This window comes from Ictidomys tridecemlineatus, chromosome 3 (genome assembly GCF_052094955.1).
Source record: "Ictidomys tridecemlineatus isolate mIctTri1 chromosome 3, mIctTri1.hap1, whole genome shotgun sequence".
Classification (NCBI taxonomy): Eukaryota; Metazoa; Chordata; class Mammalia; order Rodentia; family Sciuridae; genus Ictidomys; species Ictidomys tridecemlineatus.
The window spans coordinates 131982021-131994925 of record NC_135479.1 but is presented as its reverse complement, the minus strand read 5'-3'; positions in this window follow the sequence as shown (position 1 = coordinate 131994925).

Here is a 12905-nt window from a genome sequence, read left to right as displayed (position 1 = left end):
AGCAATTAGAAAAATGCAAATCAAAACTACTCTAAGATTTCATCTCACTCCAGTCAGAATGGCAGCTATCAAGAGTACAAACAACAATGAGTGTTGGAAAGGATGTGGGGGAAAAGGCACACTCATACATTGCTGGTAGGACTGCAAATTGGTGCAGCCAATATGGAAAGCAGTATGGAGATTCCTTGCAAAACTGGGAATGGAACCACCATTTGACTCAGCTATCCCACTCCTTGGTTTATACCCAAAGGACTTAAAAACAGCCTATTACTGGAACACAGCCATATCAATGTTTATAGCAGCACAATTTACAATAGCTAAATTGTGGAACCAACCAAATGCCCTTTAGTAGGTGAATGAATAGGGAAACTTTGGTATATATACACAATGGAACATTACTCAGCATTAAAAAAGAATGAAATCATGGAATTTGCAGGTAAATGGATCGAGTTGGAGAATATAATGCTAAGTGAAGCAAGCCAATCCCCAAAAACCAAAGGCCAATGTTTTCTTTAATATGAAGATGCTGACTCATTATGGCATGAGTGGTGGAGGTGCTTGGGAGGAATGGAGGAACTTTAGATGGGTCAAAAGGGAGGGAGGGGAAAGGAGGGGGCGAGGGGGTAGGAATGATGGTAGAATGGGTTAATACATGTATGAAGACATGAATGGTGTGAAGATACTTTGTATACAATCAGTGACTTGTAACATGAAATGAATTATGTACATGTGTAATATGAAATGAATTGCATTCTGCCGTCATGCATAACAAATTAGAATAAATAAATAATTTAATAAAAAATAGAAATTCTAGGACAAAAATCCTAGTGGAAGCATCAAATCCACTTAAATATAAAACCAAATTTAAATAACAGGGGAGTTATGAAGCAGAATGGATTATAAATGTTATAAATTTACAAAGAAATAATGTTTACTCAACCCCCCCCCCAAAAAAAATAGGGGGAGGAGAAGGAGGTAGAAAGAAGTGAAATAATGTTGGTCTTATATTTTCTAATATAATCTCTGTTACAGGGGGCTGGGGTTGTGGCTCAGTGGCAGAGCGCCTGTCTCACACATGTGAGGCACTAGGTTCGAGCCTTAGCACCACATAAAAATAAATAAATGAAATAAAGATAGTGTGTCCATGCATATTAAAAAAAATAATAATAATAATCTCTGTTACAGGTGTCTAAAATGAAAACATTTTTAAGGCATAATATCTACAAGTTACAGGCTCCAAGACTCCCAGTGGACAGATGCCTGAAATCATAAATAACGTGAAACCCTATATATGGATATATGGATATATGATTATGATAAAGTTTAATTTGTAAATTAGGTATAATAAGACAGTCACACAATAACTGATAATAAAACAGAACAACTCTAACTATATACAGCAATACATGCTATGTGAATGTGGTCTCTCTCATTATGTACTTTCATCTTTTCACTTGAAGGAAGCACTTCACAGCTGCTCTTTGGAACATCTGAATTGCCAACATCATTATGCTTGTGCCGGAGCACATTTATTAAGCAAATAAGAGCAAAATAAGAGTTACTTGAACGCAAGTACTGAGATACCATAGCAGCTGATCTGAAAACCAGGTACGAAGATGACTAATGGGAGGGAAGTATATACAGCATGAATACACTGGAAAAGGATGATTCACATTCTGAGTAGGATGGAGCAGACAGCACAAGATTTCTTCACAATACCCAGAACTACATACAATTTAAAACTGATAAATGTTTTATATCTGGAATTTTCCCTGTAATGTTTTCGGAAAGTGATTGAACACAAGTTGATGAAACCACAGAGAGTGAGATGATGGATAAGGAGGAGACTCCTGTAGTATATATAGGTTTCAGATTCCCACTGGGGGTCTTGGTACATGTCTCCCATGGAGAATGGGGGAGTACTGCAACTCTAACTCTTAACCATTTTTAATAATCTTTTTATCCCTTAATCTTTAGCATAGGAGTCAGACAACTAGGAAAAATAACAAGCATTTCATCATATATGTATTGCTCTCACTTCTTCACATATATTAACTTACCCAATCCTGTCAATAACCCTGAAAAGCAGAGTTTCTTACTAGCCCCGATTTATAACAGAAGGAATGAAACACAGAACCATTAACTATCTCACCCAAAGTCCCCAAATTAGCAAGTCATAGGGTCAGGATTCAAACCCAGACAGTTTGGCTCCACAGCCCACATCCTTCTCCCCCCACTTTTTCCTATTTCTCAGTGAGCATGTGATACTACTGGGTGGGCAGAAACCCAGCAAATTGAAGTGTGTATACTCCTGCCAGCTGCCAAGGCATTTGGTTTCTATTTCCTTAAATAAGCTGCGTGTAGCCAATCAGACTGCCTCTGTAGGTCAATAGGCAGCCTGCTGGTCCGGCCTGTATCCCAATATCCTTCATGGTCAGTAAATATTTACCTGATATTCAGCAATCCCTAAGATTTCAGTTTTTTCTTATCACTTACTAACAAACAATAGAATATAATCCTATATTATAATTTTTGTTTAATTGAGTATCATTCTAACATACAGATCAACTTGGCAATGTCTACAGTCATGCTCACAAATAATTTTATTTCTGAATGGTGGGAATTGGGGTGGAACAGGAATGGCCACTTGACCCTCACCAACATGGGCAGGACACTTCGCTCTTCACCTTCACAGTCCCTATCTCTCTACTTCACTTCCTTCTCCCCAGACCTAGTGGGGAAGAGGGGGGGGGCATTTGTGGTGGTTTCTGGGGGCAGCAGAGCTGATTCTGCCACCTCTCAATAACCCCTAGGAAGGTGGACAAACCCAAGTTGGCAGCTCTTTTATTTTTTTAATTGATTTTATTTTTTTAGATACACGACAGCAGAATGTATTACAATTCTTATTACACATATAGAACATAATTTTTCATGTCTTTGTATATAAAGTATGTTCACACCAATTCATGTCTTTATACGTGTACTTTGTGGGTTTTTTGCATTACAATTCTTTTTTTAATATTTATTTTTTTTAGTTTTAGGTGGACACAATATCTTTATTTTATTTTTATGTGGTGTTGAGGATCGAACCCAGCGCACCGCGCATGCCAGGCGAGCACGTTACCACTTGAGCCACATCCCCAGCCCTGCATTACAATTCTTATTACACATATATACCACAATTTTTCATATCTCTGTTTGTGTAGCCAATCAGGTTGTGTGTAGCCAATCAGACTGCCTCCGTGGGTCAACCTACTCTAAAGTAGGTTGACACCAATTCGTGTCTTCATACATGTACTTTGGATAATGATGACCATCACATTTCACCATCCTTGCTAATCCCATGCCTCCTCTCTTTCCCTCCCACAGGCAGCTCTTTGTAAAAGAAGTGAAGATGTACTCCATGTTCATATAAATGTCAAAATATCCTCTACTGTCATATAACTAAAAAGAATAAATAAACATAAATAAATAAGTAAAAGAAGTCAGGAGTACAAATGTCTATTGTTTTCAGCAGTTGGCCTCGTTGTCCAGAGCAACAGGAAAATCCCCTTGGCCTGTTATGTAGCCATGGGGGGAAGTCAGAGAGATGCTGGGTAACACTGGAGCTGTAGGAAATGAGCTTAGGGAAGCAAACCAAAGACAGATCTCAAGTAGGTTGACCTGACCCTGAGTTTTACGGGAAGTCTTTGGAGCGTTTTTTGCAAGGAAATGACATGATCACATATGGGTTTCAAAAGGATCACTCTGGGGAGGCAAGAAAAGTTAGGGGACAACTGAATGTCTCAGAAGAGAGAGGGAGGGTGCTGCCCCAGATGCAAGGAGTAAGTGAACCATCTTTGCATACTGAAGATGTATGTTTGCCTTTTGACCAGGAGCTCAGATCACTGATATCACTGCTGGTGCCTCTGTACCACTGCAGTGTTTCCCCCATCCATTAGAACACCTCTCCCTAGAACAAAGACCCAGAGCTGACTGTGAGCTAAACTTGGCAGAGGGGCCTTCTGCAGTTTGCACCTGTAGCTGGGCCTACTCCCCATCCCCAGATTCATGCTCACAAGTAGTTTTTTTTTTTTTTCAGAATCAGATATTAAAAGGGAGTTTGGAGATACAATATGTTTATTAAGGATCAAGACTTCTGAAAGCAAGAGGAAGAAAGCAGATTAGCCCAGGAACATGATGAGCTGTGATGTAGGCATGAAAAAAGCTCAAAAACCTATATGGAGCCTGGCAGGAAGACATGCCTATCCATGTCTCAGAGCAAGGGTAGGGGGTCCAGGATTTGCACATCCCATTTCACTCAGTCACTGGGTACAGACTGCCCCAGGAGAGGTGTGGTCTCCCCAGAAGCCGCTCTATAGTTGAGGCAGAGTCTAAAAGAGCTTAACACTAAAGTCAGTGCAGGCAGCAGCAAGCCCTCCCTTGGAGGGAGATCTAGATGATGCATCTCCAAGGCCACAACATCCACCCACCCTGTGCTCGCCTCACCTCACCCACCCACCGGCAGAATGGGACAGCCTGGGAGGTTTGCCATCAGGACTTTAGAGAAGGAAGCAGGAAGAAATTTAAACTTTGAAAATGCTATTTATCTGTAATTGTAGCCCCAGGCATCCATAATTAGGAAGGTGAATTTACTTCTAAAGAAATTGCATAATGCTTTCCCTGCTAAAAAGACATTTTGGAGATTTTTCTGCTGTGCTAGATTGTATCTGTCTCCCTCCCCAACACTGAACCATCTAAAATGAAGAGTGCTAACCTTCAAGAAAATAGGGGCATCTTGAGCCTTGGTCATCTCACTGTTCACCCAGATTTGGAGCTAACACTGACCAGGCCTGCCTTTGCCTAGGAAAAGTTGAATTAAAGTAGAAATGGGGACTGAGGAATAATTTATATGATTATCTGTGACTATCCTTAGGGGTGATCTTTAAAATCCAGAATCCCGCCCATCATCAAGTGCCTGGCAAGATCTCCATCAATGTTTGTTGAATGAAACTTCTGTACAAATCTGATTCTATTGTGAAATTTATCTGACATGAACACCGTTCTCACTCATTTCGTTTCTCTAAAAATGGGAAAGCAGATTTTAGCTTTGGGAAGGAGGACAAGTAGGCATTTAGAGACTCAGAGATGAAGATGGGGCTAAGGCACTTCTAGAAGGACAGTTTCTGATCTCAATTTATCACAGAATGTCATAAATTGTATAAAAGTTGTATGAAAAAGAGCTTGGGACTCTTGCATAATTGTTGATAACCCTGACATAGTTACTTACCATTTACAATCCCTCATTTGGAAAATAAGCACATTCTTGGTACCTTGATCATGAGGTGTCACGAGGATGAACAAGGCAGCAGGTGTCTAGGAGGAGGCCTGACACTTGATGTGAGATGGCCACCATTGGTATTGTCACCATAATAAATGGAGCTTTGAGTTTCACTGTCAAGGGGAGATGGCAGAAAAGAAAAGGCAAAGAAGTCTGAGACTATAGATCCTTCCTTTGGCAGAAAAGAAACACACATGTTACCAGGCATTCATTTTTCCATCAGTCATTCAACTGGTATTTATTAAGTGCCTACTATAGGCCAGGCATCATTTTTAGGTACTTGGAATTCTTCTGTGAACAACATAGGTAAAGATTTTTGACTGCAGGAAGCTTACATTCTAGTAAAGGAGATAGACTAGAAGAATGTATAGTATGTTATAAAATAAGTTAAGTGCTATAGAAAAATACAAAAAACTAGGGCATTGAATGCTATCAGGACTGAAAGAGTAAAGTGGAATAGAGAGAGGTGGGTAGGTTTGCTGCAAAACTACAACCACCAAGGTGAGTGTCCTTGAAAAAGAAACATGGAGCAAAATCCTACAGGAGTGAAGGCCACTGGTCATCTGGGAGAGGGCAGTCCCAGCCCCAGAGCAAGCCTCAGACAGAGTCTGGTGAGTTGCCATTTCTCAGGAAACCCAGAAGCCCAGCTGGTTGGGTAAGTGAGCACAGGGCCCAGGAACACAGACCAGTCACCCTGAACAGCAAGGGGGAAATTCCGAAGAGGAATTTCCACCACCGTTCTCTATGGCTGGTGTAAAGGAATCTGTTCCAGGATAGATTATGCATTTATACAGGGGACTAGTCTCAGCAGGTTGTTACCGGTGGTTATAGAAGACAAATTCTTCCCAGGTCAAAACAAAATAAAACAAAAAACTCTCAAGATGTGGATCCAGAACTTTCAGGCTGATGTTAATGCCTACAAGGTTAATCTAAAGCAAAGGACAAAGAGAAGTGTTTAAAATTCTAAACAAAAAGGAAATATTCTATTTTTTTGTGTGTTTGTTTTTACCTAATTTTACATTTTTTTAAAGTATGTGTTGCATGTTTAGGATACAAACTTCAAAAGATACTAACAGGTAGAAAGTGTGTGTGTCCCCCTCATACCCTCATTGGCTCAACAGCTTCCCCCCGCCCTGTTCCCTATCCTAGCTGGTGTGTAGTCTCCCAGAGGCACATACTGTACCACAGTGCCCCCGCAAAAAAAAAAAAAAATGTGTACCTTCTTGTTATGAGCTTATTGTGGTCCCTTTTCTCCTCCTGAATTCATATATTGAAGCCCCAATCCCCAGTATGTGAACAAGGTACATTTTGAAAGAGGATCTTTAAAAAGTGATTAGGGTTAAATGCTATAACTAGAGTGAGCCCTAATTCAATATTTCTGGTGTCCATATAAGAAGAGGACATTAGGACACAGACACATTGAGGGAACTCCATGTGAAGACAGCCATCCACAAGCGAAGAAAGAGGCTTCAGAAGAATAACCCTGATAACACTTTGATCTTGAACTTCTATCCTCCACAACTGTGAGAGACAAATTTTTGTTGGGGTAAGCAACCTGTAATACTTTGTTTCTAAGTACTTTGGCAGCCCTGGCAACAAATAATTACATTTATGTAAACCATAAACATGTACATAGACACAGAGAAAGACAGAGAGAGTTTATGTCCCTTTTCATTCACAAATTTAATAGATTATAAATATTATTATGTACTTCACTTTTTTAATTTAAAGCTGCATCTTAGAGATTATTCCACGTCAGTATACAGGGAGCTGGTTTATTCTTTTGAAAGACTACAGATTATTCCATTGCACAGATGTTTGAAATTTATTTAATCCTTTCTTGATTAGTATATTTTTTTTTCAATTTTTCACTATTTCAAAAAATGCCACCATGAGTAATCTTGCATACATGTGCTTTCACACACATGTATGTACATGAGTATGATTTATTTAGTATGGCTCTTATAGTATGACTGCTTCACCAAAAACCAAATGGAGGGCTAGGCATGGTGGCATATACCTGTAATCCCATCAGATTTGTAGGCTGAGGCAGGAGGATTGCAAGTTCAAAGCCAGCCTCAGCAACTTAGTGAGGTCTCTAATAAAACATTTTAAAAAAAGGACTAGAGTTGTCTCCATGGTTAAGTTCCCCTGGGTTTAATTCCTAGTACAAAAACAAAAAAAAGTAGATTTAAAATTTTCAGTTGCTTCCAAGTTGCCATCCAAAATAGTTCTACAAATTTATCCTTCTACAAATTTATCCTTCTACAAATTTATCAGCGAATGTATGTCTCTCAATAACATTACCCATATATTGTCTTGGGAAATTTTTTGACTATTACCAACATTATAGATGAAAATAATGTCTTTATTATCGACAAGGTTGAACAACTTTGCACTTGTTTAAAATTTTATGTACCATGAGAATTGATATGGTGAGCATTTTGGGCAGCATAACTTGCTAATGTGGTCCCAACTGTTTATTACTCCACAGCTGTTGACATCTTGTCTTCATGCTACCAGAGCATCCCCCATTCTTTCATACCACAGCATGCTTTCCCTGGATCCTCCACAATTAAAGTCACATCACCATGGTTGTCACTGAAACACTTTCAGACTAAAATATTTAGCAGATACATAAACAAATATTTGTGATTTCAAATCTACCCAGAGGAGCCAGAAAAGTTTCAAACTGGGGATGGTACTTAAAATATTGATGAAGTATACAGAGAGCTGGTTTATTCTTTTGAAAGACTATAGATTGCTACTATAGTAGGAAGCCACTCTTGACAAACAAAAAGGCATAAAACTGAGAATATTTCATGCTTGGAATATCAAGTAGTCTGATAGAACATCTAATGGCAAGTGGGAAAGAATGTGGTTGGACAGCTTCAGCTTCCTTATGCAGGTGTGTAAATAGTGATAACTACCTGCTGAGGTTTTTACTCCAGTACCCACAGACACAACCCACCCCTGTGCCCCTCCAGACTCTTCAAGAAACCCGCTCTCACAAAAAAGGACAAAACAAAATGATGTTAAAGTTCATTTGTTGAGATCATAGAATACCTTATATAGAAAATTGTTGCAATATACAGAATACTATGAAAACTTAGAAAAAGAAAACAAAAAACAAAATGTTAGACTTCCTAGAAGTAACCACTGCTAATATGTTGTTGGAAATGTTTTTCAGAGGTCTTCCTAAACACATGCCTTCAACACAACAAATGCATACACACACACACACACACACACACACACACTCACACACCACAAGCATAATATTAAATACATATCTTAAACATACATAATATATATTATGACTATATATATATTCATATTGCTAGGTTTGAATATGGTTTTAGTATGTTCTTTAAAAGTCCATGTGTTCAAAGCTGGTTCCCCAATGTGGTAATATTAAGAGGTGGTGGACTTTAAAAAGTCGGGGCCTAGTAGGAAGTAATTAGGTCATTGAGGGTGCTCTTTCAAGGGATTAATATAGTTCTCATGGGATCCAGTTTAGTTCCCAAGAGAGTGGATTACTCTAAAAAGAGTAGTGTGTCCTTTCCTCATTCTCTGGCTTCTTGTCTTGCCATGTGATCTCTCCCTCTTGTACATGTTCTGGCCATGATATCATCTGACATGTTGTAAAACAGGCAAGGGGTCCTTACCAGAGAACATACAGCTCAGGATACCCAATATTGGAATTTCAGCCTCTAAAACTATGAGCTAAATGGACTTTGTTTTTCTTTAAAAGGTATCAGTTTCCAGAATTTTGTTATAGCACCAGAAAATGGACTAAAGTACACATGTGGTATCTATTTCATGCAAACAATATCTTTCTCCCTGAAGAAATTTTTTTTTTTTTCATGCCAGTGAAGATGGAACTGCATTATCCTGACTACTGTCTATATGTTCCATCATTAGATGTATTGGAATTCATGACTCTGTTGTGAGAATTTAGGCTGTTAAACAAACATTGCTATAATGAATAACCTTGTATATGTATGCACACCAAGGTTATTACATGTTTGCTGTAGCAATGTGTTTTTTGACTAACCAATCTTCCTGAGAAAGGGCAACTTCTAGTCATTGCCTCTAAAACCTACTTGTTTCCTTCCATCCTGGCACAATTTTCTATTTAAAAAATTTATTCCTCGCATGCTATTCATCCCAAATCACTCAGATTTGTCCTTGCAAACTGGGAAGAACCTCCCAGCCAGTGTAGAAAGATGAGGATGTTTTTGAGATCATTGATAACTTTACTTTTCCTCTGCAATTTTTTCTGAAGTTAAGATCTAAAAAGCTCTACCTGAAATCTTCTTAGTAACTTAGATATTTCATTCCGAGCCCCCAAAGACTGAAGGCTGTCCTCTAGATATGGGGCATGTTAGAAATAGCCCCTATATCTGCTCTTCCACTTTGTGACTGTAGTATGCACATGAGAGTACTGCACTGTATTGTAGATTCTTGTTATCGGAGTAATTGTTGAGTGTTTTGTTTAGCCATTATGGATGTGCAGTCTATTCAGTATCACCAGTAGTTGATCTTTTGGGGAGGTACCAAGAATGATTCTTATGGATCTTACTTAATTAAGTCACTCCTCCAATCTGAGTCCCAACTTCTTCATTTGTAAAATGAGGTAGCTGAGCAAGAAAATTTCTGAAGTCCTTACAATATTTAAGGCTCTGGTAATGAATAGACAAAAACAAGTGAGTTGCTGAATGTATTACTTAAGGACAATTTTTTATGATTTCATTGGAAATCAGAGACATAAATTGGTGGAAATTTCAGCTGTTTATTACCTCAATAATAGCTCAGGACCACAGTGAGAAAAGTGTCTCCGGGTCATTACCAGAAATTATGTAGCAAGCACAGCAGGAGGGATCTCTGAGGAGGCAGATATTGAAGAGAACAGAAGTAGGGAAGAGAGGCTTCAACCTATTGGCTAAGAAGAAATCTTACCCTGAATTCTGTCTCTAGTTACATCTGCAAAGTTTCAAGTTCCTTGGACTCTATTCTTCAGTACCCTGTCCCCAAATCGCCTTGTATGTGTTTGAATTATCAGTCTCTTTCCAGTCTTCCTCTACTCAGTAGACTCCCCACCCCCCAACTCAGACTGGGCTAGAATTCACATTCAGAAACATGTATAATAATACACATAGAGGTAGCATCCATTCAAGAGAGGAACCTGGCAATGTCAGTGTCTAACTGGAAGAGACAAAGTATTTATGAAGAGTTTGTAGACATTCATATTAAAAACATATTTTTAAAAAGTATTCTTAGAAACAAATGAATCCATCATTATATATATAATTATAATGTACCAATAAAAAAAGCTTTTTTAAAAGAAGAAATTCTTAAGACAAATGACAAATTACCAAAGGTTATGGAATTCTGATTCTCAAGATTCCACATATACTCTTCCTCCCTAAAGTTGTCAATCACTCCAACAAATCTAAGAACAAATTCTACCTTGCATGGAACAAAAGGTAGTTTCTGCTACAGCTTGAATTCCCTTTTCTTCCCTTTCTTTCTCCTATTCCACTCTTTCACTTCCTCTCTCCCTACTGGACCTGGTCTCTATTGGATGTGCATGTATTCTTTCCTTGGAACCTTGGCTGTCACTTGGTTAGCAGGTTGTATCATGACCCCGATGAGCTTGATGGTTTCTCCAGTTAGCTTCCACTGCTTAACATACCACCCCAAAATTTAGTGGCATAAAAATTTTATTATGTTCATAGATTCTATGGGTTATGAATTCAGAAAAAGTCACAGCAGATAGTCTGCTCCACTCCACAGTGTCTGGGGCCTCAGCTAAGATGACTCAAATGTCCTGGAGTGAATTGAAAGTGTGAGGGCTGTGAAAGGCCAGCCTGCTAATCCACCTGTAGGACAGTTTCTCAACTCATCTACTGGCCCAGCTGGACAGCGGGACTCAGCTGAGACTGTCTTCCAGAGTCCTGTGCCTTGCCTCAACAGCATGGTGGTGTCAGGGCACTCAGACTTCTTACATGGAGACTCAGGAATCCAAAAGTGAGTGTTCCAAGAGCAGCAGGCAGAAGCTGCCTGGCCTTCTAGGACTTAGCTTTGGAAGTCTCAGAGTGTCACTTCCATCTTACTCTATGGGTTCAAGTGACTACTTGGTTTACCACACTACAGGTCTACCATATTCAAGATCCCACCTTTTGAGGAAAGAAGTCACAGAATTCGTGACCATGCTTCAAAGCTGCCACAGTGATATATATATATATATATATATATATATATATATATATATATATAATTCTGTTTTACTAGAATCAGTGAGGATGCAAGGAAAGTGAGCATTTGAAGATGTGAGGTCTCAGTCTTAGAGTACATCTCAGTCACTTCCCCCTGGGTGATTGTGAGCAAGTGGTTTAGACTTTCTGTTTGCAATGACACACAGTGATAAGTAGCAGTGCCCACATCATAGGATAAATAAATATTCCATATGTTACTTCCTTATCTCCATCTTCTCTGTAGTTTCCCAGGTAGACACCTCCTGTTCCCCCATCTGCCAAACAGTAGTTCTCAGTTGTCTGCACCCAATCTTTATTGGCCAGTAGTATAGACTTATTAATAACTTCCAGTTTGTTTCTTTCCTTTTAGGTGTGTTGGGGGGGGAGGTACTGGGGATTGAACTCAGGACACTCTATCTCTAAACTACATCCCCAGCTCTTTTTTATTTTTTATTTTAAGATAGGGTCTTGCTGAATTGCCAAGGCTGACCTAGAACTTGAAGACTTCCTAATTCAGCCACCCAAATCACTGGGATTTATAGGGATGAACCACTAAGCTCACCAATAACTTCCAGTTTCAATCATTACAATTGTTGACCCAGTCCTCAAACCAGAAAATCTGAGGTGGGTGAAGAGGCATCAATCAGTGGTGAGGAGTGGACACAAAGTGGGTCACAGGCCACTAGCCTGAACATGGTAGGAAAGAATTTGGAACTGATTCATAGAGCTAACTATGAAGCACATTCCCTCTTTAGCAGAAGAACCAAAGAGAGAGGCCCAGGTGCAAAGCAACCCAAAATGGAAGAGATATCCTCTCTTGGCGGGGGAAACTGTCTCTCAGTGCAGAGACTGATAATACACTTCCAGGAATTCCTACTTTACAGGAGCTATATGCACTAGTGACCTAGAAGTAAGGAAATACCACTGAGACACTCATTTCCAGAAAGGTTAGACTAGATAATCTAAAATAATTTCCATTACAAAGCCCCTAAAAATTTTTAAAAAAGAAAGTAAATGTTCTCTTAAATGTACAACTGAACTAACAGAAATGTAAAGAAAATGACCAGATGCCAAAAATAAAAGAAAGATAACCAGAACAACAAATCATGAGGCTAAGCTTTCTCTAGGGCTTTGCTATAGTAAACTACGGATGTAGCTTATGAGATGCCACAGTGGAAAGAGAAAAGGCTTTGTGCCCTGAGGAAATGGGTATTAAGAACATAAGAGTGGACTAAAAGCAATGCTCCTCCCACTTTTGCCCTAGAAGAAAATAAAGCAACTCATCTATCTTAAACTAAGTCCTGGGAAAAAAAAGAAACTTTTTC